Source organism: Spermophilus citellus (genome assembly GCF_964194105.1).
Source record: "Spermophilus citellus genome assembly, chromosome: 7".
Taxonomy (NCBI): Eukaryota; Metazoa; Chordata; class Mammalia; order Rodentia; family Sciuridae; genus Spermophilus; species Spermophilus citellus.
The window spans coordinates 93,819,015-93,846,881 of record NC_138188.1 but is presented as its reverse complement, the minus strand read 5'-3'; the positions used below and the strand labels follow the sequence as shown (position 1 = coordinate 93,846,881).

The 27,867-nt window shown below is 34.9% G+C and overlaps 1 pseudogene across 1 annotated transcript; it reads right to left on the bottom strand.

The window, feature by feature from the left end:
* LOC308653362 (serine/threonine-protein kinase PAK 2-like) lies at window positions 1-27,867 on the bottom strand (annotated as a pseudogene). The gene is made up of 9 exons: window positions 27,802-27,867; window positions 18,406-18,538; window positions 16,295-16,358; window positions 14,649-14,697; window positions 13,919-14,031; window positions 12,484-12,601; window positions 9,478-9,577; window positions 7,109-7,305; window positions 1-87 (listed from the first exon to the last, which is right to left on the bottom strand). The product of its transcript is annotated as a serine/threonine-protein kinase PAK 2-like (transcript).

Below are 27,867 nucleotides of genomic sequence, written 5' to 3'. Positions count from 1 at the left end.
TTAAAGGATTCCCTTCAGGACTTCCTTAGCTGCCAGGATATATGGTGTCAAGCTAGATAATGGCTTCGCCAGTTTCAGAAATGGGTGCTACCAAAAAGAGGGAACAAAGAAGTGCATAATTTAGAAGCAAAACAGTTTCTTTCAACTAAGCTCTGAAGACTACTTATAAATACAATTTACTTAAACAACACATACTTTAAAACCTGCCCAAACCCCTCATAATCAGTACATAACTTTCATAGTTGAAAACAGAATTGTTTAGTTTTCTACTTTCTAAAAATTTATAGTTAAACAGCCCATAAATCAACTCACGCCAGCATTGAATAAATACAATATTTGATAATATACAAAAACATACCAGTACCATGCTGTTTTTGTCACTATTGCTCTGTAATATAGTTTGAAACCTGGTATTGCTATACCACCTGATTCACACATCCTGCTTAGAATTGCTTTTGCTATTCTGGGTCTTTTATTTTTCCATATGAATTTCATGATTGCTTTATCTATTTCTACAAGAAATGCCATTGGGATTTTGATTGGCATTGCATTTAACCTATAGAGAACTTTGGGTAATATCGCCATTTTGATAATGTTAGTTCTGCCTATCCATGAACAGGGTATATTTTTCCATCTTCTAAGATCTTCTTCTACTTCTCTCTTTAGGGTTCTGTAGTTTTCATTGTATAAATCTTTCACCTCTTTTGTTAGGTTGATTCCCAAGTATTTTTTTTTTTGAGGATATTGTGAATGGAGTGTTTTTCCTCACTTCCGTTTCAGAAGTTTTGTGGCTGATATACAGAAATGCCTTTGATTTATGTGTGTTGATTTTATATCCTGCCACTTTGCTGAATTCATTTATTAGTTCTAATAGTTTCTTTGTAGACCCTTTTGGGTCTTCTAGGTATAGAATCATGTCATCTGCAAATAGTGATAATTTAAGTTCTTCTTTTCCTATTTTTATGCCTTTAATTTCTTTTGTCTGTCTAATTGCTCTGGCTAGTATTTCAAGGACTAAATTAAATAGAAGTGGTGAGAGAGGGCATCCCTTTCTTGTTCCAGATTTTAGAGGGAATGCCTTCAACTTTTCTCCATTCAGAATGATGCTAGCCTGAGGCTTAGCATAGATAGCTTTTACAATGTCAAGGAAAGTTCCTGTTATCCCTAGTTTTTCTAATGTTTTGAACATAAAGGGATGCTGTACTTTGTCAAATGCTTTCTCTGCGTCTATCAAGATGATCATATGGTTCTTATCTTTAAGTCTATTGATGTGGTGAATAACATTTATTGATTTCCGTATATTGAAACATCCTTGCATCCCAGGGATGAATCCTACTTGATCATGGTGCACAATTTTTTTGATGTGTTTTTGTATTCGATTCGCCAGAATTTTATTGAGGATTTTTGCATCTAGGTTCATTAGAGATATTGGTCTGTAGTTTTCTTTCTTTGAGGTGTCTTTGTCTGGTTTCAGAATCAGGGTGATGTTGGCCTCATAGAATGAATTTGGAAGAGCTCCCTCTTTTTCTATTTCCTGAAATAACTTGAAAAGTATTGGTATTAATTCTTCTTTAAAGGTTTTGTAAAACTCTGCTGTATACCCATCCGGTCCAGAGCTTTTCTTGGTTGGTAGTCTTTTGATTGCTTCTTCAATTTCATCCATTGATATTGGTCTGTTCAAATTGTGTGTATCCTCCTGACTCAGTCTGGGCAAATCAAATGACTTAAGAAATTTATCGATGTCGTCACTATCTTCTATTTTATTGGAATATAGGTTTTCAAAATAATTTCTAATTGTCTCCTGTACTGGTACCAAAACAGGCGGGTGGACCAATGGTATAGAATAAAGGACACAGAGACTAATCCACAAAGTTACAACTATCTTATATTTGATAAAGGGGCTAAAAGCATGCAATGGAGAAAGGATAGCATCTTCAACAAATGGTGTTGGGAAAACTGGAAATCCATATGCAACAAAATGAAACTGAATCCCTGTCTCTCGCCATGCACAAAAGTTAACTCAAAATGGATCAAGGAGCTTGATATCAAATCAGAGACTCTGTGTCTGATAGAAGAAAAAGTTGCCTCCAATCTACATATTGTGGGGTCGGGCTCCAAATTCCTTAATAGGACATCCATAGCACAAGAGTTAATAACAAGAATCAACAAATGGGACTTAATTAAACTAAAAAGTTTTTTCTCAGCAAGAGAAACAATAAGAGAGGTAAATAGGGAGCCTACATCCTGGGAACAGATTTTTACTCCTCACACTTCAGATAGAGTCCTAATATCCAGAGTATACAAAGAACTCAAAAAAGTAAACAATAAGATAACAAATAACCCAATCAACAAATGGGCCAAGGACCTGAACAGACACTTCTCAGAGGAGGATATACAATCAATCAACAAGTACATGAAAAAATGCTCACCATCTTTAGCAGTCAGAGAAATGAAAATCAAAACCACCCTAAGATACCATCTCACTCCAGTAAGATTGGCAGCCACTATGAAGTCAAACAACAAGTGCTGGCGAGGATGTGGAGAAAAGGGTACACTTGTACATTGCTGATGGGACTGCAAATTGGTGTGGCCAATTTGGAAAGCAGTATGGAGATTCCTGGGAAAGCTGGGAATGGAACCACCATTTGACTCTGCTATTGCCCTTCTTGGACTATTCCCTGAAGACCTTAAAAGAGCATGCTACAGGGATACTGACACATCAATGTTCATAGCAGCACAATTCACAATAGCTAGACTGTGGAACCAACCCAGATGCCCTTCAATAGATGAATGGATAAAAAAAATGTGGCATTTATACACCATGGAATATTACGCAGCACTAAAAAATGACAAAATCATGGAATTTCCAGGGAAATGGATGGCACTAGAGCAGATTATGCTTAGTGAAGCTAGCCAATCCCTAAAAAACAAATACCAAATGTCTTCTTTGATATAATGAAAGCAACTATGAACAGAGTAGGGAGGAAGAGCAGAAAGAAAAGATTAACTTGAAACAGAGACATGAGATGGGAGGGAGAGAAAAGGGAAATTGCATGGAAATGAAGGGAGACCCTCATTGCTATACAAAATTACATGTAAGAGGTTGTGAGGGGAATGGGAAAATAAACAACGAGAGAAATGAATTACAGTAGATGGGGTAGAGAGAGAAGATGTGAGGGAAGGGGAGGGGGGATAGTAGGGGATAGGAAAGGTAGCAGAATACAACAATTACTAATAGGGCATTATGTAAAATTGTGGATGTGTAACCGACGTGATTCTGCAATCTGCATTTGGGGTAAAATTGGGAGTTCATAACCCACTTCAATCTAATGTATGAAATATGATATGTCAAGAGCTTTGTAATGTTGTGAACAACCAATAAAAAAAGAACATAATGATCTTAAACTTTTATTTATGGCAGATGAAACTCTAAAATATAGCAGCTGCCTTAATGGTAGTGATCAATGAATAGTGAAATGTTATTAACAATATGAAAACTTTCTCCTGGTTATTTAAAAAGAGTCAACATTTTCCAAAAATGGCATAATTTCCAAATTTACCTGCATCAATTCCTTGGCTGAACCCCTTTTCTCAACATCCATTTCCAAACATTGACTTAAGAAATCTTGGCTGTGACAATTTTTCAGACTTTCTTTGTTTTTGATGACTCTAGATAGTTTTGAGGAGTACTGGCCAGATACTATATCATACTTTGTAGGATACCCTTTAATGAAATGTGTCTGACATTTTTTTTCAAAGTTATATCAAATGGGTTTTTGAAAAGAAGATCACAGATATTTCTTTTTTTCTTTTGAAGTACTGGGGATTGAACCTAGAAATGCTCTACCACCAAGTTATAGCCCCGGCCCTTTTTATTTTCAGTTTTGAGATAGGGTTTTACTAAGTTGCTGAGGCTGGGCTCCAACCTGTGACCCTCTTGCCAAATAGCTGGGCTGTGATGCCTGGCATCAGTACTGTTTTCATTGCAACATATTAAAGGTACCTATTAGCAACATGATTTATGACTGCTGATGTTGACCTAATCACCTGGCCAAGGGCTTGTTAACTTCTCCCACTGTGAAGTTCCTCTTCCCTTCCCGTACTGTGTTTTCTGGACGTCACTATGTGTGGTTCGTACTTGAGTAATGCTCTACTTCCTGCAGGGTGGAGCAGCCACATAAACTTTTAGAATTCTTCTGCATAGGCGATTGAGACCTGTCTCTTCTCCCAAATTTATTTATTCAATCATTTATTCCAGCATGGGCTCATAGATACTTATTTTAAATTTTAAGTTATAATTCCTGATTCTATTTCTTTAATATTTTTCCATGTTTATCTTTATGTTTCACTGTGGCTAGTCTCTATTTCTATGAAAATCTACCATTAACCCAACCTCAGATGTTATAGTTTCCATAATGTGTTAGTCAGTTTTGTGTCACTGTGACCAAAATACCTGACAAGAAAACCTTAGAGGCACAGGTATTTGGACTCACTGTGTCAGCAGTTTAGTCCATGGTGCACTGATGGCATTGCTCTGGGCTCAAGGTGAAGCAGAACATCATGGCAGAAGGGCATGATGGAGGAGTGCTGCTCTGCTCAAGGTGGCCAGAAAGCCCAGAGAGGGAGAAAGGGAAAAAGGGCACAGGGAAAACAAATGCTTTGAGGGCAGCCTCCAGTGACCCATCTCCTCCAGCCACACTCCTACAGTTTCCACCTCGTCCATTCAAACTAGGATAGCCTGATAGGATTGTGACAGCTGTAACCTAATCATTTCACTTACAAATATTCTTGCATTAACATAGGAGCTTTTCAGGAACACTTTATATCCAAACCACAACACATGACTAAGTTTAATTTGTGTCTTTTAAAAATATGTCTGACTTTTTAATACCTGGAACACAATTATAAAAATTATCTTAATGACTAATTCTGTGCTAATTGTTTTCTTTGTGTTATTCTAGGTTTGTTTCAGCTGATTATTTTTCTGCTCATGATGGACAACATTTTCCTCCCCTTTGTCTATTAAAACTTTTATTGGATGTCTGGGTACTTTTTGGATTCTGGCCACATCTGGATTCCTATCAATATTCTCTTACTTTTTTCTAGGTAGGTCAGGCTTCTTTTATTTGAATGACTGATCTGTGTAACTGTGGAGGCCACACAGGAGGTAGAGCTTTATTTCTGGGTCTCTTCACCCTAGAACAATTTTTCTTGGCCTGGAAGTACTCCTCACAAAGCTTGTGGTCTTCCCAGGTTTCAGACCCATGGGCCTCAGCCAGGTCAGTCAGCATTCTCACTGGTCTTGTCTGCCTTCAGCTTGTGCATATGTTTCATGAGAATCTGCTTTGGTTTTGGCCAGGTTTCTTTATCTTCATGTACAGGCTCTAGTACAAGTGGCAACCATCTCAGATTCGTGATATCTTCTGAGCAGCTGGTGCCCCATTCTCACCCTTCTCATCCAGGTTACCTTTACTAACATATGCCCATATGACTCCCCTTCCTGCAGGCCATGGTGTTTTTCCAGATTGAGCCTGGTAATGGACAGTCTCAAGCTCGTGGGTGAACATCCCAACTTTGATCACCTTCTGGATCTGCTGAGAGTTGATGACATTTGGGACTTGAATGGTCTCACTGGGTCCAACCAAAAATTCACAGCAGAGGATGCTGATTACAAGCCTCTTCTGAGGTCTGAGTATAACCATGGTTGTGGCTCTGTAAATATTCTTAGGCTTTGTTCTGGGATGCAGTTTTAAGCTATTTGGGTCTCATTTGTAAGATTTGTTAGGTGGAACTGAAGTAGCATTTAACTTAATGGTAGTTATTTCCCATCACTGAGACAAGACTCTTATGAGTCTTATACTCAGCAATAAGGTTTTCCATGGTGGTTGAGAGAAACAGGCACTACTCCCAAGCTTACAAAGGCAGCAGGCACTGCTCTTTCTAGACTATTTTTTTTTTTCTGAGCTGGGGATCTCACTATGTTTCCCAGACTTGAGCTCAAGTGGTCCTCAGCCTTCCAACTGGCTGGGACTATGTGTGTGCACCATTACACCCAGCCCCAGTGTTTGTTCCTAGCAATGGAGGTTGAACTGAGGGCCTTGCACATGGTAAGCAAGCACTCTACCACTGAACTATACCTCAGCCCGGTTCTTTCCAATCTTATCTTAGTCCTTACATTGGCTCTTCACACCAATCTCTGTTGAAAGCTTAAGGGGGCACCCTGCACAGATCTTGAGAATCTTCATCTTTCCTCCTTTCACAGCTTTCCCAGCCATGTCCCATCAGGGTCATCCCTCTCTGTAAATGGCCTGGCAACTGGGCCAGTCATGGCGTTCACTTTAGTTGTTACTCACTTTTAGACATCCCTGTCCCTCATTCATTGTCTGATGCAGTGTCTTGAAACTACTGTTTCATATAATCTAGTTTTGGGGGGTTGTATCAGGAAAGGAGGGCTGATCTGGTCCCTGTTACTTCATTTTGACAGAAAGCAGACATCCCCATTCATCAAGTTTTTGCCAACATTACATCTATTTCCTTAATTACTGATGATGTTGTCCCACATATGGTAAGTTAAAAGGAGATGAGAGGATGGTTGAAATTCTTCACCTCAACTGCAAGAATATTTACTTGTTTTAAGTATTCAAGTCCATTTTCAAACAGACTATCAGTTATGCACCTTTCGCAGAGGTGTGATCTTGCATTCCTCTTTTCTGGACCTTGGGGTTCAGAGGCTAAAGTTCAAAGTGGATATAACCTGATTTCTATATCCAGGGTACTTAAATGTATAAGAAAAGTACCCTAATTCTGTGTAGAAAAAAGGCATCTAAATAGGGTACTTCAACTATGTAGAAAGCTGAGTATATTCTTACTTATACCACAAATAAGAAACCATACAACTGACTGACAAAAATCTACACTCTTCAGCTAACACTTTCACCTCTCTAACTCAGAAGCAGTATAATTTGTAGATACAAAATAAGGGCAGACATTAGGTTTTATAAAGTTTTGATTGTAAATTCTTGGCCAATGAACAACACAAGGAAATTTGAACTATGCTATAAGGAGAAGTATTTTTCTTACAGTAAAGCTGGTGTTAAACCGGTCTTACCCTTGTGGGATCTTCCTTCAGGTGTGGAGGCTCTTCTTTGAGCATTTCAATAGCCATGATACCTAGAGACCAAATGTCAACTTTAGGGCCATAAGCTTTCCGAGTAGCCATTTCTGGTGCCATTCAGTAAGGTGTTCCAACCATGGTAGTGCGTTTATTCTGCTCAGGGGTGATCTGAGCACAAAAACTAAAGTCGGCTAAGAAACAAAAACAAAACATCTAGAGTTAATAGCTTCTAGGGATGGTTATGCCATAATTACATCCTGACTGTTCAGGCTCTTTTAGTTTTTAAAAAAGAGAATTTAATAATAATTTAATAATCCAGACTGGGATTAAAATATTTTGATGATGTTATATATTGCCATTTTTTGCTTTTTCTTCCTACAACAGAGTGTGAATTAGTAGGAGGGTTTTTATTCTTAATAATACATTTTATTCTAAAAATGTTAGTAAAACTGAAAGAGGTTCAAAATGGGCGGGGGGGGGGAATCACTGAAGTTGGACACTAATCCTAAATGTAGTGAATCTCCCGCAAAGGTCAAGACACTGAAATTACTTTAGAATAAAATAAAGATAAGCTAAAGTCCCTAAGCATACAACTTAGCAGAGAGCTTAGAAAAATAACACAGTTGAGTGCAATTGTACTGACAAGGTACTCACTAGCATTAATCTACCCTACTTGTCTCCACTATAACTGAAGAACAGAAAACCTACTTTAGTACTTGTAGTAATTTTTTGAAAAGGTTAGGATGAGAATTTACAATCTTTTCTTCCCTTCTACTGTTAAAAGCCACTCAACTACTTATGTAACTACTAGTATCAGGTCTGTAAGCTTCAAGCTGTTTTGTATTTACAGAAGAATGAATAATAGCTATGAACTGCTTGGTTTGTTTTACTAACTAGGAGATTTCGTAAACTGTTTATTTAAGAGATCCTTCATATTAGTACATACATTTGCATCATTTTAAAAAACTATAATGTATTACAGTGTATAAACATACCAAATTACCATTCCTTTACTCTTTGACATTTAAGATAGTTTAGTTTTTCTTTACCATGTTGCAGGGAATATCCTTTTAGTAATTGTGATATTTAGTAATTCTATATAAGTGAATACTGAGAAGAGCAACTGTTAGGTAAAATAATATTTATAATGAAAATGAATGTTTACAAAAGCCAGGTACTGTTGCAAGTACCTTGTAAAACTATATGATCCTCGTGATAACCCTATAAGAAATTTTTAAAAACTTGGTTCTGGGTAATTTAGCTTGGTGCTTCACCACTGAGCCACATTTCCAGGTTTTTAAATATTCTATTTAGAGACAGGGTCTTGCTAAGTTGCTTAGGGCCTGGCTATGTTGCTGATGCTGGCTTTGACCTTGAGATTTTCCTTCCTCAGCCTCCTAAACCATTGGGAATACAGGCATGCTCAGCTAAGCCCAGCCCCAGGTATGCTTACTATTAAGATTATTCTCACTTACAAATAGGGTAACCAGGGCATATATATTTTATATAGGTGAATTAACGAATTCACCTAAGATCATTCATATAGTAAATGGAAGAGTCACCACAAAACATTAACCAAAAAAAGTCTAATTCCATTTTCATATGTCTCAATCAAAAATATATGTGATTAGCTATTTCCAACTTGCCCACTAAGAACATTTAAAGATAGAATCTTATATTTTGATGACCCTGATTGATTAAATAACCTTTACAGGATGTAATTTAATAGTTCTGCTCGAGTCCTCCAGAGGGCATGCAGGAATTCAGAGATTATGGACACATAAAAGTTCAGGATGTTTTTCATGACCCTAATGTCTCATACAGAAGAATGTTAGAGAAGTGGGATATTTTCCTTGTCATCTCTGAGGTCAGGTCATCTAGCCCTCTCCTGATTAGGCTATATTGTACAAAACTCAGAGAATGCTGAAGAGTACAATGAGCAAAACCAGCATAACAGATGGCAGAAACAAATTCAACTTGATCTCGTTAAGACAGCATCAACACTAGGACAGTTCCAGGCACTGCTTCTTAGTCCTTTACTTTTTTAACCTCCAAAAACTCCCTGAGATTGGTACTATTATCTTCCTCAGTGAATAAATGAGAAAAGAGACACAAAGACATTAACTTGACCAAAATATTCAGCATGTAGTAGCAGGTCTGCTATTTAAACCCTGCCCAGTTATCAGTTCATAATATTTACCACTAGATTCTTTTTTCTTCCATTTATTAATTTTCAAAAATATAAACAGATGAGGGGTATATATATGTATGTATGTATATATATATATATATATATATATATATATATATGAAGAAAGTATAGTAAAAAATAAATAATGTATGTTTCTTCACTTTGTATTTACTAAGTTTAACTTCTCTTTCCATTCCCAAAAGCACATTGCCATTTTTTATGTCCCAGTGAATGACATGATTGGCATGTAAAAACTCCAAGGCCTGCAAACACTGAAAAAAAGAAATCAGGTATCAATGAAACAGTCCTGGAAAGTCCCATTCACTAGTTCACACAGAGTCATTATAATAGTAGTTGTGGCCTGAGCACAGCCTGTAGTATTCAGCCAAAGACCCTGCAATACTTAACATTTATAAAGACAACCATATGCAAAGTTATGAAAACATAATACCTTAATTAGTAAGAAGATTCCCTCCCACACTCTGATCTCAGCTAGAGACATCATTAAATCATGTCTTATTAAGTCCTTTCTTTCACAATGATTTTTTTTTTTATGACAAAGCCTTTCTATTTTGTCCAGGCTGGCCTCAAATGATGCACCTGCCTCAGCTTCCTGAGCTGCTAAAACTGCAGATATCTGTCACATGCCCAGCTCATCCATCACTTATTCCTTCCTTCCCTCTCTCCCTCCTTCCCTTTCTTTCTTTTCTTTTTTTCTTTCAGTGCTGGGAATCAAAGCTAGGGCATTGTGTATGCTACGCCAATAGTCTACCACTGAGTTACATCCCCAGTCTCTGCCATGGATTTTTAAAGCTTAGTCTTCAGTGATGAATGAATCCACATAACTTGTAAGCCTTTTTAGGTTTAAATGCCTAATAGTACACAGAACTTGATTAATAAGCATAAGTTCTTTAGAAATTATTTCAACAGTAGAGAATAAACTTGTGGTTATTTGCACTTGAACCTCAGGTACCCAGAAGTCTAATCAAGGTGAGCTACTGAGAAAAGCAGGTAAGATAGAAGGTTGTCTTGTTGCATCCAGGGGTTCATCAATGTAATGTACTATGTTTTCTTCATTTCTTCTCTGGTAGATTTTGTGTCAAGCTCTATCCACAACCTGACATCAAAAACGAAAGAATATGTCTATGTTAGAGTTCGGTGATAGAACACTTGCCTAGCATGTGTGAGGCTCTAGGTCTGATACCCAAAACCGATACAAACAAAACAAACAAAACCACCACAATTAAACAAATGAATAAAGTTATTGTGTCCATCTACAACTAAAAATATTTTTTAAAAGTAAGAATAAATTCCTCCCTTCCTTAAATACAAGAATAAGATGAGATTTTTAAAAATTTCTTTGCCCCATAGTTTTTGAATATAAACTGAAAGGATAAATTATACATTTGGGAAAAGTTAGTTGTATTTTTATTTTTATTCCCATCAGAGTAGAACAACAAAGTCTGCACATTGTTTGTAATTACTAAAATTCTTATTCAAAAATATTCTACTATTACACAAAGAAAAAAACTGATATAAAGGGTACAATCATATTTACCAGGCATTCAATCAGATTCTTGAAAAGAATAAAGCCACAGAAAACTACTTGTACAAATAAATAGAAATTAACTTGTCACAATTTAAAAATTTTGGCACATAAGAGACCACCAAAGTGAATGAAGTTAGAACAAATCCTGAAATTGATTTTATATCAACTATGGAAAAAAGTGAGAAAAACAAATTAAGTATAAATAGATAAATTCTTGTTAAGTTTTGATTAGTTTTAAAGTGACCAAACATACTTTGTTAAGGGATATAATATTCAAAACTATGAAAGAGTTAATATTTCCTTCCTTTGTGGGTAGAGCACAACTCACAACATTCCAAGAATGTTACCTTAATAAAAATAATTCACTATGTACTATACAAAGTTCATAATTCACTATGTATTATATAATAGTTCCTCATAACTTTTATAACTTTGTCATTTATTACAATGGTCCCTGTGACATCAGGACAGAGTAGTATCAATTTCAGTGACAATAAGCAAACCATTAATCTAAGTCTCGTCTATACAAAAACTTAAGACAGATGGAACACTTGTTTTTGGCTTAGACTTAGACAATTCGGAAGATTCTACTAGCCTGAGCAAATAGAACACCTGGAAATTCATTAAAAAAAAAGAAACAATCAATTTCTTCACCTTCAATGAAGCCAAAAGCAGACTTAAAGGTCTTAAAAGTAGACATGTGTCTTGCTTTGTCTGTGATAGTTCTAGTTCCCAGTTTTCAAGGGGCAGGGGTGGGCACAAGAAGAGGGATACTGAGGATTTAACATAAAGAAACTTTACCTCTGAGTTACATCTCCAGCCCTTTTTATTTTAAATTTTGAGACAGGGTCTCACTAAGTTGCTTAGGGCCTTGCTAAATTGCTGAGGCCAGCCTTGAACTTGCAATCCTCTTGTTTCAACCTCCTCAGTCACGGGGATTACAGGCATGCACCACCACACCTGGCTGAGTGGCATATTTTTAATAGCATCCCCAGTTATTCTCAGAAGTGCCCTAACTGGAAGATAAACTATTGTGATGACTATAATGAGATCTGCCCAGTGAGTTTTGTTCTTCAAAGGCCTCAACTGGGCAGGGCATGTGTGTAACCCCAGTTACTCCAGAGGCAGAAGTAGGAGGATCACAAGTTCCAGGCCAGCCTAGGAAACTTTTAAGACTATCTTAAAATGAAAAAAATAAATAAATAAAAAGGGCTGGGGATTTAGCTCGGTGGTAGAGCACCCCTGGATTCAATCCCCAATAAAGCAAAATAAATAAATAAAAAATAAAAAAGGACCTATAACTCATTCCCAAGGTATCCTATATGCGAAGGGCTGAAACTGTCATCTGAGGTGAAACAATATGGTATATCTTGCAGAGAATGTGTACGATAAAAATTCCCCGTGTAGGAAAACCTTCCTTTTAATCATCTCTTTCTTTTTTTAATATTTATCTTTTAGTTTTAGGTGGACACATTGTCTTTATTTTACATTTATGCGGTGCTGAGGATCGAACCCAGTGCCTCATGCAAGCTAGGTGAGCACTCTACCACTGAGCTACAACACCAGCCCCATAATCATCTCTTGCTAACCCCACATCACCCTACTTTATCCCAAAGAAAGCAAACTCACCTCTCTGAACACAGCAGCAATCTGTGCCTCATCCATGCAGGTTGCTGTAACAACATCAGTCAGTGGCCCACCAGCAAGGTATTCTGTTACTACAAACATGTCATCTCCTACCAGGTAACTAAAAATAGAACATCCAAAACTTACATTCTATTTTTTTAAACATGTGACCCTCTATGTTCAAGAACTCAAATATTAAGCACCATAATAATAGAACAACAGAGCTGATAGTTTGAGAGCAAAACAGAAGAAAACTGGAAAGTTACTATCTAACAGAACAAAAAGTCAGAGGGTCATTATGATATTTATTAAGATTTTAAAGTCATAGTTTGCCCATAATAGCAGTATAGGCGTATATTTTGGAGTTTTCCAACCAAAATAACCCTATAACATAGGGATTATTGGTCTTGTTTTGCAGATACAGAGACAGAAGCTTGGAGAGGTTAAGAACTCATCTAAGATCACATAGTAAGTGATAGAATCAGCATCTGAAGTCAAGTTCTAATGATTCCAAAGCCTATGGCTTATCTTAACCAGCATTCCATTCTGACTTGAAATATTATTTTAAAAAGCATAGAAATGTACCTGAAAATTTATTTCTATGAATTCATACTCCATAATTAGGGCTAAAGTCTCAAAATATATTACCAATTCCCCACCCTAAACAAATTTATATTTGGAAGAAAATCACCTTTAACCCTATAATATAACCACTAGTACTATTTTTTACTAGTAGTCTTTCTTTCATATATATAATAACTTTTTAAAAATATACTTAATTTTCCATTTTGTCTTTTTTTTAAACATCAATTTCTAAACTACATGAGCTTTTTGGGGGGAGTAGGGGTACCGGGGATTGAACTCAGGGGCACTCAACCACTGAGCTACATCTCCACGCCTATTTTGTATTTTATTTAGAAACAGGGTCTCTCTGAGTTGCTTAGGTCCTTCCTAAATTGTGGAGGCTGGCTTTGGACTCAAAATCCTCCTGTTTCAGCCTCCCCATTTGCTGGTATACAGGCATGTGCTATTGCACCTCGCCTAAATGAGCTTTGAAAAACATATATAATTTGCCCATGAAGAACAGCATTTGAAATAATAACTGATCTAAACATTTAACAATTGTATGCTAGTCATCTCTCTGGGTTAAGACATGAATCCCAGTTGACCATTCCTCATGTTTTTGCTTCTGATCATTTGCATGAATATACACACTATCAGCAATATCCTACATTTAGCAGCCTTCTGTCACTTGCCAAGAAATATCCTTGTGGCAAAAGGACCTTCCAACTTAGAATATGTTATTTTCACCTCTCCTCTTTCTCTTTTAAGTTTCCTTCTCACTACTGACACCTCAAAGTGACTAGCCTCCATGGAACCACCAGATTAGAAATGTCCATATTATCCCAATGTTTAAAAGAACCTCAAACATATTTACCTGTCTAAGGAGTGAATTATGTTGGGATACTTTAATTCTTTCTTCTCCAAGAGCTCATTAAGGATCAGTTCCTTCTGTGAGTGTTTCTGTAAATTAATCTGTTTTATCACAACCTCTAATGGAAACAGAATTGAAAAAAAATCAATGGTTTTCCTAATTGTCTTAGAAAATAACAAACACCAACCAGTTACTAACTTATCGTAACACACAATATTACATAGTGAGATAATAACTGACAAGTACCAGTTTTACTTGCACACTGACTATGTACAGTGTTTTACACTACCCAGACCCTAAATATGTTCAGATTTATCTTGAAGTTGATTAACCAACCTAAGGTCAGTCCAGTATCAGCAATTATCCTCTTTTCACTCCAACCTAGGAAAATATTTTTTTAAATATTTACTTATTCATGATATAATTCCTTCTTTGTTTCCCATAAAATGAGAATGGCTATAAAATTATATAGATTAGCAGACTGGGGTTGTGGCTCAGTGCTAGAGTGCTTGCTGAGCATGTATGAAGCACTGTGTTTGATGTTCATCATCACACATAAATAAATGAATAAAATAAAGGTACATCAACATCTAATTTTTTTAAATTATGTAGATTAATTCTTACAATATATCCTACTTAAAAATATATTCCTATTGCTTATGCTTAGCTTTATCTAGTTTTTCTTCTAAACAAAAAACTAGCATAACATTTAGAAGTATGAGAAAGCTGCTACCTTTTGTTCCAGAGCCACATCAATAGCAGTAAAAACTGTACCAGAAGATCTAGTGGGAAAAAGACACAATCAGAATTAAGACTTCTAAATCACAGCCATTTATAATATCCAAAGACTTAACCCTTCTCACAATTGAAAAAGGATCAAAACCACTGAAGATTTAGCATCTTAAAAACAAAACAAAAAGAAAAAAAGGAAAAAGAGGAGGCAATCCTTGTAGCCAAAATTTTATTTGAAATATTTCAGACCTACAAAAATATAGGGAAAAAATATTTTAAAAAATAACAAATAATATACCCTCATGAATACAGTTCCCTGCTTAAGAAACAAAGAACTGCAAATAATCTTGAAGATTCCTGGTTCGCCCTTTCATATGGCATTCTCCCTGTACCCAAGGGTAACCTGTATTTGATGTTTATCTTGATTGGATGTGCATCATTTCCATGTACTTTTCTACACATTTAACTATGATGTTTCTGTTTATGTATTTCCCTGCAATTTGCTTTTTAAAATTAATCTGGCTAGGCATGGTGGCACAAGCAAGTTTCAAACACTTCAAGCTGGAAAGTAGCTTAGTGGTAAAGCACCTCTGGGTTCAATCCCCAGTACCAAAAATAAATAAATAAATAGATAAATAAATAAATAAATAAATAAATAAATTCACCTGGATTTCTGATATGTATCCATATACATAGTTATTAGTCTTATTCATTCATTACTAATTATTCAATACATAACATCTATTATCATGTTCAAAATATTAAGGTGATTTTCAATTTTTTATGATTATTAAAATCAGTGCTGAACTAAATTTAGTTGTTAAAAATAAATTCATAAAAAAGTTTCCAAATGTTTTTACTTCTGTGTTCTACTAATTCTTTCTAAATTCACAGAACATTTTCTAGAGGTTAGTAACATTAAAAATTCAAGATGTTAATTTGCTCTCAAGCAATAGAGGAAAAAGCTTAGTATACTTTAAAAACAAATTATTGAACAAAATCAGAGTGGCAGACCCAAAGATTAATACTCAATGATAAAATTCAAAAACATTTTAAATATTAATTTTTTTTTAGTAGTGGGGATTAAACCCAGGGTGCCTTACCCCTGAGCTAACTCCACAGTTCTTTTTATGTTAAGATCTAACTAAATTGCTGAGGCTAGCTGAAAACTTGAAATCCTCCTAACTCAGCCTCCTGAGTTGCTGGGATTGTCGGTGTGTACCACTATACCCAGCTAAATGCATGGGTTTTTGGTTTGCTTTGTTTTTGTTTTTGCAATGCCAGAGATGGAACTCAGGATCTCATGTATCCTAGGCAAATGCTCTACACTGAACTACATACCTGGCCTCAAATCAATGCTTTTTGGCCTATAATTCTGTAGTAAAATTGTCTCTTAAATATGTCATGGGCAATTTTTCCATCTAATAATCCCTTGTCATTTATGAGAAATAACATTCAAGTAGAAACAATGATGTAAAGTTATTGCTAACAAGGAGGGTTTTTAACAACTGCATTATGTATTCACAGAAATCCTCTAAGGTACCAGTCATAGAATACAGTGAGTGCCCAATATCAGGGGAAAGGGAGAGCTCATGCCAATACCCAGTAAGTAGTGAACATTATAACAATATAATCATAAGCACTTACCCTTGTCCAAATTTTTCATATCTTGTATATTTTGTCTTAGGGTCACCAATGCTCACAATAGTTCCTATTTTAAACAAGAACAACATTCAAAGCTCAGTCAAGCATTTTAAATGCAAATTAACTTTTGGTATCATTATTCCTTTTAATAAATTCTACTGATTTTAAACCAGTGGTTTTCAAACACAGCAAGTTTCAACAATGATTTGTTTCCAACAAAACACTAAAGAAACTTAATAAAAGCAAAAAGGTATCAGAAACAAGAAGACACATACTCTCCCTTAGGTTAGGATTCCTAACTAATCACTTTCTTAAAATTCAGAACAACCAATTGTTCTAGTCTGCCTGAAACCTCAGGGGATTCTCGGGATGTACACCTTTCCAAATGGCAATTCCAGCAGGGTGTGGTGGCACATGCCTGTAATCCCAATTATTCAGGAGCTGAGGCAAAAGAATCACAAGCTTGAGATCAGTCTTGGAATCCTAGAGAGACCTGTCTCAAAACAAAAAATAAAAAGGGCTGGTGTGTAGCTTGGTGGTAAAGCACCCCTGGGTTCAATCCCCAGTACCAAAAATAAACAAAAACTTGGCAATTCCTGGGAAATTCCTCACTCTACTTTTCTTCTCCACTGCATGTATTATTACACACTAAAGTTATGAAACTACTATTAGTAATAATAAATGAATGATAGTCAAATGAATAACCCTAACTGGCTTTACCAACTATTCCAGTATTTCTTCTTTCAATATATTTAGGAAACCACCTCCTACTGTAGAGATTACTCTAATATGAACTAATTATGTATATATTTTAGGAATGTTCAAAGTCATGACAAGAAATGGTAAAATTAGGAGGTTGGATATAAATTTATAATGTAAATTCTTAAGACCAGTAAGTCAAAACATAAGAAAATCACATTAAATTTTTACTTACTTGAGCTCAAAGAAGACAGGGACATATCAAGAAAAGTCCCACAAATAATCTTATATAGGTACTCAATCTCAAGTTAGCTACTAAGCTTCAAATCAAGAAGCTAAGGGCATAAAGACAGGGGATGTGATAACTAAAGGTCACAAATGAATAGTCACAACTACCATTCCGGTTTATTTTTTTTTAAAAAACAGCAGCCCTCCTAAGATAAGTCCTATTATATCTAAATATCTGTATTCCACAGTCAAAGCAGTTTCATATTGGAAAGCACTGAGGAATCAAGAACAAATGTTGAGCATGTAAGTGCTTATAACAAACCATCTATAGAGTACTTTTCCTTGAGCCTTCTAGGTCACGTTCTTCTTTATAACTATAGTTACTGGAGCCTTGTAAGCAGACCTTATTGTTACTCCCTTCCTGGAACTGTTTACATTATTTATAATGCTGTATTCAGGCCACTGACAGTAAATGAATTAAAAGAGACAAGGAAAATGTGTTTTTCCTTGGATATATCTTATTACTATACGTTCCTATTTTGAAAAGCTATAGGTTTGGGCAAATATGTACAAACCTCCTTTGATAAAGTTTCCAACTACACCCATGTTCATATCCTTTATATTTGGTTCACAGGAAAGAAGTATTGCTCCCAAAGGGACTGACTTCACTATCAATACATAATATGTTTCAAATGCCATGACAAACAAAACGAATATTACTTTGCTTTCACTATTTTTGGGTGGTACTGGGGGTTGAATCAGGGGCACTTTACCCCTGAGCCATATCCCCAGCCATTTTATATTTTATTTTGAGACAGGGTCTCAGTTACCCAGACTGACCTGGAACTTGAAATTCTTTGCTTCAGTCTCCTAAATTGCTGGGCTTATAGCCATGTGCCACCATGCCCAGCTCACTACATTTTAATGTAAGCAATTACTCCTATAGGGAAACAACTTTTCTTTCTGCCTTCAGGTAAAATAAAAGGCACATATTACAATCCACCTGTTTTTGTTTTTTTTTTTTTTTTTTTTTTTTTTTTTTTGTAGTGTTGGGGATAGAACTGAGGGCCTTGCACACACCAGGTGAGTGATATATATAATGAGTTATATCCCCAGACTTGGATCCAATTAACATGTTTTAAAAAATGTTGTTAATTCATGAATAATTTGGAATGTAGGTAACATACTTAATTTCTCCATCATCTCTTCATTGGTCAAATTTGTCCTATTTTTCTGTTTTTCTGAAGACTTGGCATCATTGTCGACATTTGAATCACCAAGAGGTATAGGAATAGGGTCAGTTACAGACCGTGTGGAAATCTGCAGAGATATAATTTATTACTGAGATTGGAGAAAAAATATTCAGATATTCTTTCTGATACACTATTCAGTTCCTTAATTTTTAACCAAAACTAAGTTATATCTCTTATTGTTCTAAAGAACACAGTACTTTTAGACAACAAAAAACATGTATTAAAAAAATGTGAAACATTTTTATTTGGCATAGCAAGAATGTATTTAAAAGTGCAACTAGCAGCAGAGTGCAGTGGTGCATGTCTGTAATCCCAGCGGGTGAAGAGGCTGAGACAGGAGGATTCCAAGTTCAAAGCCAGCCTTAGTAACTTAATGAGGCCCTAAGCAACTCAGTGAGACCCTGTCTCAAAATAAAAGATTTTTAAGTGCCCCTGGGTTCAATCCACAGTGCAAAAATAAAAAAAAAGTATAACTAGCAAAATTTCAGGTCTGTGAATAAAATTTGTGTGTGCCTAGATCTAAAATAGTATAACCAGGGCTAGGGGTATAGCTTAGTGGTAGAGTGCTTGCTTAGCACATGTGAGGTACTGGGTTTGAATCTCAGCACCATAGGAAAAAATAAATAAATAAAATAAAGGCATTGTGTCCATCTACAACTAAAAATATTTTTAAAGGTAAAAAATAAAATATAGTAAAACAATGTAGTAAAAAGTAGCATACTTTAAAAATAATGTTTTTAATTAAAAAAGAGAAAATGCAAAAGACTAGAAGCCTTGATGTTGAGAAACTGTTAGTAATTTCCACAAAACATTTTACACAAATATGATGCCTACCCTCCCTTTTATTTCAAAGGGCCAGTTGTAAGGAATAAAGAAAACACAGCCATCTATTATGATATTGGGATCCCGTGGTAGTCCTCAGAGACTGTGCACTGCACTATGTGCCACCATGTCACAGTCCCCTGCAAATCCCTTTAGTAGTTCTCTCTTCCTGGCTCCATCTGAGATGATAACTATTGAACTCTCCCTTTAGCTGGTGAGAAATTTTACTCTGAACTGCCCTTTGAGTGACATCAAGGCTTTGAGAGAAATGTAAAAATAAGAAATAAAATATATAATCTGGAAAAGAGGAAAGATCCAAGTTTTAGATATAATAGTTATCCACATTATGAATTATCTGACAAATATTATGAGGTAATCATTATAAAAATGCTCTAATATGCAATTAAAATTTTCTTGAAACAGAAAATAGACCACATTAAGAAAAATATAGACATTATTTAAAATTCAAATAGAACTTCTAGAATTGAAAAAGACAATAGGAGAAATTCAGATCTCACCTGATGGGCTCAATAGTAGAATGGAGAGGACCGAGGGTAGAATTATTGAAATTGAAGACAGACTAACAGGACCTATTGAGTCTGAACAACACAGAGAAAATATTCTGGAAAATAACATGAAACTTGGGTCAGAGTCCTGTGACACAATAGCAAATGATCCAGCATTCATGTAGAAGGAAAGGATAAAGAATGTTGCTTTGCATTTTTATCCTTCTCTTCATTTGAAAGATATCATTTGGGTCATAGCCCTCCACTGCCCCCTCAGATTATGTTATACGCTAAAAGTGAACTAAAAATAAATTCAAAATCACAAATGAGTTTACTTCCATGTACAAATTTCAAGCAATCATATTTTCAATTCATATATTTTATTGTTTAATAATATGGCTCAGTGATAACACACTTTCCTGGCATATGTGAGACACTGGGTTTGATTCTAAGGTTCACATATAAATATATAAATAAATAAAATAAAGGTCTATCAACAACTGAAAAAAATAAAAAATTCTTAATCATAATATTATTTTTTATCAGCATTATTTTTTCAGTGTAGTTTGTTGTTTAAATAGTATGATCATCCAAATGATACGTATTGCTATTAACTAGGACCCAATATATCAGTGTTTATTTTATAGTGCTAAATACTTGTAAATAAATAGCTTTAAACCTTAAAAAAATGTGAACTAATTCAAGTTGCTTCAATTATTTCCATTTCAAAATCAATGCCTGAATTTAAAATTTTTATTTACATTGATCCACATAAAAAAAGACATGGTTACTTTTGCTTACATGTTAATTGTTTTGATGTAAATTTTTATGGGAGGCATAGACACATATGATTGTGCTTTTTCTTTTGCATTGCTATGAATAAATGGAAAAATATGGATTGTGGATCATATATATATTTACTTTCTCTGTTTATATACACATTTCTCATTGACTCTGCAGAACATGGACTAGTCTTCTGGACCTAGTGTATTGAACAGTGAAATTTCTGTGTATGTTCATTTTACAGTTTGAAAGAACTACTTGTATTCAGCCTTTGTCTCTATGCCCCTCCCTTCCCATTCACAAATCAGTAGGATAATGAAAAAACTGGTCTTATGCAGTGCTGCTCCTGTGGAATATTCCACTGCATCTTTTAGTTGAAAGTTTGTCAGGGCTTCAGAACATAGGATCTGGTGCCTTGGCTGTGTGTGTTCATGGCTTGAATAAAAAGGAAAGGAAAAGGTTTGAAGATGAGTACAAATTTATCTTAATCTTCATCATCCAATTCCACCAGTCACTAATCAACATATTTTTTAAAAACCTAAGGCAAAGAAATATTATTACATTTAGTTTTTTTGAGTAATTATTAATATTTCATTATCCATTAACACATTTAATTTATATGATTAGTAATTTTAAAATATCTTAAGTAACTTTGTTGTTATACTGTAGCATATTTTTTTTTTATCTCTGCAGGTCAGCTACTTGATTGGAGATATTTTTCTTATATTTTTAACATTTTTTAAAAAAATCACAAGTCTTCTATCTATAATAAATTATATTTAACCATTCTCCACTTTGCTGGTTTTAAATTTACTCTGTGGGTACTTTTCTCTTAAATGTTTCAGAAAGTCATCATTCTTCATTTTGATTTGTTTAAGGTGAAATCCATTAAGTGAACTAAAAGTAAATTTCAAATCACAATGATTTTTCTCCGTTTTGTTCTGCTTGTCCAATTTTGTTACAGTGTACAGTAGTAAGAGCTTAGAATTCCTTAAAGAAAAATAATGAAATTTTTAAAAAGTCAATCAAAAAATAATTTAAAGTTTAATAACTCTCTATTGAGATATAAAAATTAAAGGATAAATGAGAACATTGTTTTGACCATGCTCAGAAATGCTCATGACCTAAATGTTGTTTAATGGACTAAAACATAGGTTCTCAAACTAATAGGAAAACTGATGTTTTTGCTTAGTATTTTTCTTTATTCATAAAGATAGTCAATGTGCCTTTTTATCTTCTACAGATAATATTAGAAGCACAAAATAAAAAATTTCAGAGAATTCATACTAAAATACTTTTGTAATATTGTGCATAGTGATGTTTTTAGTAAAAACAAACATCAAATCCAATTATGTCTCAACAAAAATACTTTTAAAGAAATTGTTTTATTTTATACACAAACAAGAGCATTTGTAGCCTGTAATCCTTTGTTTACGTGCCCTATAGAAAATGACAGCAACCTACTCTGCTTCTTCACTATCCAACCTGCAGATTCAGATACTAATAAGCATCATTTAGTATTAGACTGACTTAAACTAAATTATACCTGGTATAATTACATATGAAGGAGGTAGTACAAGTTCAGTGAAGAGTAATTATATTGGAAAATAAACATCATAAATTGATGAATTAATGTGAACATATCAATTTGAAAATACTTTTATTATGTTTATTTTCATTAAGACAAATTATAGAACAATACAAACAATGGTAATTTAATTATAATGGTGTATGGAGAGTAATGCTATAAGTAATTTTAAAAGATATTGTAAAGCTTTAGATTTACTCTGCTGAAGAGGCATTTATTTAGCTCTACCATAACCCAATGTTTATTTGGCACAAGTTTACTCATAGTTTAAAAAACCCATTCATCATGTAGAACATTGGACTTGTGCAGTTAAAGTATTGGCACCAAAACAGACATGTAGACCAATGGTATAGAATAGAAGACACAGAGACAAACCTACATAAATATAGTTTTCTTATACTAGACAAAGGTGCCAAAAACATGACCTCTTCAACAAATGGTGCTGGGAAAACTGGAAATCCATATGCAGCATAAACTCAACTTAAAGTGGATAAAGGACCTAGGAATTAGACCATAGACACTGCACTTAATAGAAGACAAAGTAGGCCCAAATCTTCAGCATGTTGGCTTCAGAACTGACTTTCTTAACAAGACTCCTAAAATGCAAGAAATAAAACCAAGCATTAATAAATGGGATAGATTCAAATTAAAAAGCTGCTTCTCAGCAAAGGAAACAATCAATGTAAAGAGAGTGCCTACAGAGTGAGAGAAAATCTTTACCACACATACATCAGATAGAGCACTAATCTCCAGGATATATAAAAAACTCAAAAAACTGAACACCAAGAAAAACAAATAACCCAATCAATAAATGAGCTAAGGAACTTCATAGACACTTCTCAGAATAAAATATACAACCAATCAACAAATATATGAAAAAAATGTTCAAGATCTCTAGTAATTAGAGAAATGCAAACCAAAACTACTCTAATATTTGATCCCACTCTAGTCAGAATGGCAACTATCAAGTATACAAGCAACAATAAGTATTGGTGAAGATGTGGAGAAAAAGCACACTCATACATTGCTGGTGGCACTGCAAATTGGTGCAACTATTGTGGAAAGCAGTATGGAGATTCCTTAGAAAACTTCGAATGGAACCACCCTTTGACCTGTTTATACCCCAAGGATATAAAATCTGCATGCTTACAATGACACAGCCACATCAAAATTTATAACAGCTCAATTCACAATAGCTAAACTATGGAACCAACAGATGAATGAATAATGAAAATGTTGTAAATATATACAATGAACTATTATTCAGTCTTAAATAAAAATTAAATTGTGGCATTTGCAGGTAAATGGATGGAACTAGAGAATATCATGCTAAGAAAAATAAGTCAATCCCCCCCCCCCCCCCAAAACAGAAGCTGAATGTTTTCTCTGATAAGAGAATGCTGACCCACAGTTAAGGGAAGAGGTAAGAAAGAATGAAGGAACTTTGGATTGTGCAGAGGGGAGTGACAGGGGATGGTACTGTGGGGAAGGGAAGGGTGGTAGAATGAGACAGACATTATTATCCTATATACACATGGTTACACTACTGGTGTGGCTCTATACCATATATAGCCAGAGGAATATATGTTACATTTGTGTACAAAGTGTGAAAATATATTCTACTATCATATATAACTAACTAGAACTAATAAAAATAAATAAATCAAGCAAAGAAGTCGAATGTATTGGCATTACCCCCTCTTGTGGTCACATTTCATACCTTTAAATGACTGTCTTATTAATTTAGCAATTCAGTCTACAAAATACATTCATAATCAGTTTTCATTAGCAGTTTTTCATTCCATCATTCTTTACCAGAGTTTGGATCCAGAATGTTTCCTATAGACCCATGTGTTAAAAATGTGGTCCCAAGCTTGACACCATTAGAATAGGTGGTAAAAACATTAAGCAGTATGACCTACTGAGAGGTCTTGAGGTCACTGGGGCCATACCCTTAAAGGGGGTTGTGGGTTCTTAATACCACCTCTTTCTTTTCTTTTACTCCAAGCCAAGAGGTGAGCGATTTTGCTCTGTCACATGATCCCACTATTATTTGCTGCCTTTTTGAAAGCAGTGGGTCAACTGATGATGGACTGAGCCCTCTAAAACTATGAGCCAAAATAAATTTTTCGCTGTATAAGTTGATTATCTCATGTACTTTTCATAGTAACAAAAAGTTGATTAACACACTAGCTTCATTTACAAATAAGACAAAAATATTATAATTATCTAAAAATTATATAGCCATAAATTGTGAGAACCACATATAATAAATAAGGGAGTATGACATAGAAGAAAAAGTATAGTGATATTCTTATGGTAAGAACTTCAGTTGAATATATGTCCACCAACTACTAGCTATGATTATTTCTGTCTCACATTTAAGTGAGTTGCCCTATTTCTTCCTCTACAAAATGATTTCTTCCTCTACAATAATATAGTACTTTCATTACCAAGCAGTTATGAGAATTAACCTAGATAGTATACATAAAATACCTGGAGCATAGAAAGGTTTTCAATAATAGTAGCTATTATCTGTTATTGACTCATACTAGTAAGACATCAGTTCTGTTTTAAGGGTTCTTGTGTGTCCTTAGAAGACTTATTTCTGTGGTTTTGATGATAATAGAACTCTTATTAGAGTCTTCCAAAATATCAAACACATGTGAGTAGGAGTCACTTTGTGTGTCTTTAAATTCAGTAAGTCAAGTAGAGGTGACAATCTCTTTTTAAAATATTTTTATTAGTTGTTGATGAATTTTCAAATTATTTATTTATTTATTCATTGGTATGTGGTGCTGAGAATAAAACCCAGTGCCTCACATGTGCTAGGCAAGCACCTATCCCTGAGCTACAATCCCAGCCCTAGAGATGTCAATCTCTTAATAATTTATTTTATACAAACTTTCTGGAATTGAGTTCCTAAGGAGGCTGGAAGAAAAAGGGGCTCTGATAAATCAATTTACCAAGGAAAAGACAACTTTTATCATAAATTGAAGAACTGAGATAGCTAGAGTGGGAAATCAGGGTAAAATTATTTCTCATCATTAACTGTGTTTTAAAAAATAAGTGTTCAAATATTTGTAATTCTGGCAGTTTGGGAGGCTGAGGCAGGAAGACGGTGAGTTCAAAGCCAGTCTCAGCGATTTATACCCTGTCTCTAAATAAAATAATAAAAATGGATGGGGATGTATCTCAGTGGTAGAGCACCTCTGGGTTCAATTATAAGTACCCCATCCCCCAAAAAAGATGAAGAGAAAAGTGCTATAGATGTAATGAAGAAAAACCCATGCTGGACCTTGTAAGTACTAGGAAGAATGCTGATGACTAAAATATTTTGCTCAGTGATTAAAATCACTTCTATAGTTTATCAGCTTTAGAGTAAACAAAATATATGCTTCCATTTTGCATTGTTAACTGAACAGACTGTCAGTAAGTCTCTATAGATTTGGTCCTGAATTGCTCACCAAAAAGTGTAATTAAACAAAGACTAGAATGAAAGAAGTGGAGCTAAAGTTGCATAAACATTATTTTACTTTTGAGTTGTAGAAATTAGTCATTTCTTCCTATGGAAATAATGTTAGTAGATGACCAAAAGGAAAATAACTCTTTAGAGTGAAAGCACAGTGGAAAGACAAAAGATCAATACTTCAAGTTCTGGTGCTTAAGGCTAATTTTTAGTTTATATTCAAAGTTATCTTTCTATTATGATGCCAAAGTACCTCACTTATACATGATCTCACTAAAAGACGTATACCCTGAGGGTGGAGGTAGTAGAACATAGTAACTTAGTACTGTTAGCTTTTCATCATTATAATCAACATACTTTTGTTAGATTTCACCTCTGTGATCAAAATAGCTAAAAATAAGCAACTTAGAAGAAGAAAAAATTTATTTTGGCTCATGGTTTTAGAAGTTCAGTCCATGGTTAGTTGGCTCCAAGGTAGAAATACCATGGTGGTAGGACATAGTAAAGGAAAGCTTCTCAGCTCATGGCAGCTGGGAAGCAAAGAGATTGACAGAGAGTAAAGCTAGGGAAAAGGTCTAATTTTCCAGGGCATGTTTCCAGGACTACTTTCTCCAGTCACACCCACCTGCCTACAGTTATCACCTTGTAGTTGATTCAAATTATTAATCCATCAAATGGATTAATTCACTAATGAAGTCAGAGATCTCCTATTCCATCATTACCTGAAAGCCCCACTTCAGAACCTTGCTACATGGGTGACAGAGCTTCCAACACATGAGCTTTATGGAGGACATTCTACATGCAAACCATAATAATAATTGTACAATTTTGTTCCCTCATTCTACTTAATTTGTATATCACATATGTTTTTAAAGTACTACCACTGTTTATACATGGACATTTTACTAGATACTTCTCTGATGTTATCTCATTTTTTGTTATCGGTTGTATGAAGCAGGTAGAATTACATTACACATGAAAAAAATAAGGCTCTAAGAAGACAGCATGATGAAGGCCACACAACTAGACATGCAATGTGAAGGAATTTGTATAGTGAGATGCCTTGATTTAGATTTTAGAGAATCTTCCTGGCTGCCTTCACAGGGGCTTCCCATTAGTCTACAAAGCCACCTTGATTGGGATCCAGTTTCCTCCTATGAACTTACCTCACACATCTGCTTACCTCATTACTATCCTCCAATTGAACTGGCTTCCTGTCTGCCTCTTAAATAAGCCTTTATAATTCATACCTTAGAATTGTTATACCTGATATTCTCTCCCAATTCTTTGAGGAATGACGACAAGAACACAAACGTTATATATCATGTTGGTATTTTTTTAAACTATTAGAATGTTTGTTAGTTTACATGTTGATTTTTGTGTATGCTCTTATTCTTTTTTTGGTTCCTTAGGTCAAAGTCTTTATCTCCTTTACTTCTATAATTCTAATGCCTAAAAGGGTACTCAAAAATACATGTTAAAGAAGAAGAGAAGCCACAATTTTAATCCAAATTTATCTGATTCCAAATCCTGTGTCCTGCTCAGACTCAACTTGTATTAATGCTCCTCAGCCCAAGGATGTCTGGCTGTGGGTGCCATTAAATAAGCTTTGTGCTCAGAGCTGCAGTTGCCTAAGATGATTCTGTTTTTAATTTGTGAAATGGACCCTGAAGATTGGTCAAGTCCCTATTCTTTCTACTATATGATGTTACCTCCCAGGAATAATGCTGATTGGTTGGACAGACCAAAATTTAAGTGACAGAAATGTTCATTATACTCAGCAGGTACTACTATACTACAGGTAGTTACCTAAATTTAAATATACATTAATTAAAATGAAATTAAAGACTCGATTTTGACTACTCATGTTCTGGACAGTCTCTGTTCAATAGCTACATGTGGCTTCTCATTATCATCTTGGACAATGTTCACATAGAACATTTTGACTAGTTATAGAAAGCTTTATTGTGAAGCTTTATTTTATGATGAGAGGTGAAGTTTTCAGAGGTTTGCATGTGAGATTAAAGATGTTTCCTCAACCACAGAATGAAAAGTCTAGTCTGAATCACAGTGGTTCTTTGTGATTCACACAAGATCTGAGTCTCACATATCAGTTAAAACAAATCTTAGTGCCTAATTGATAATGAGTTTCTCCTTGCTACCTTTGTGTTCTCCAGGACTCCAAGTTCTTCTAGGACTCCAAGCCTGTCCATCACTGAAGCCCACAT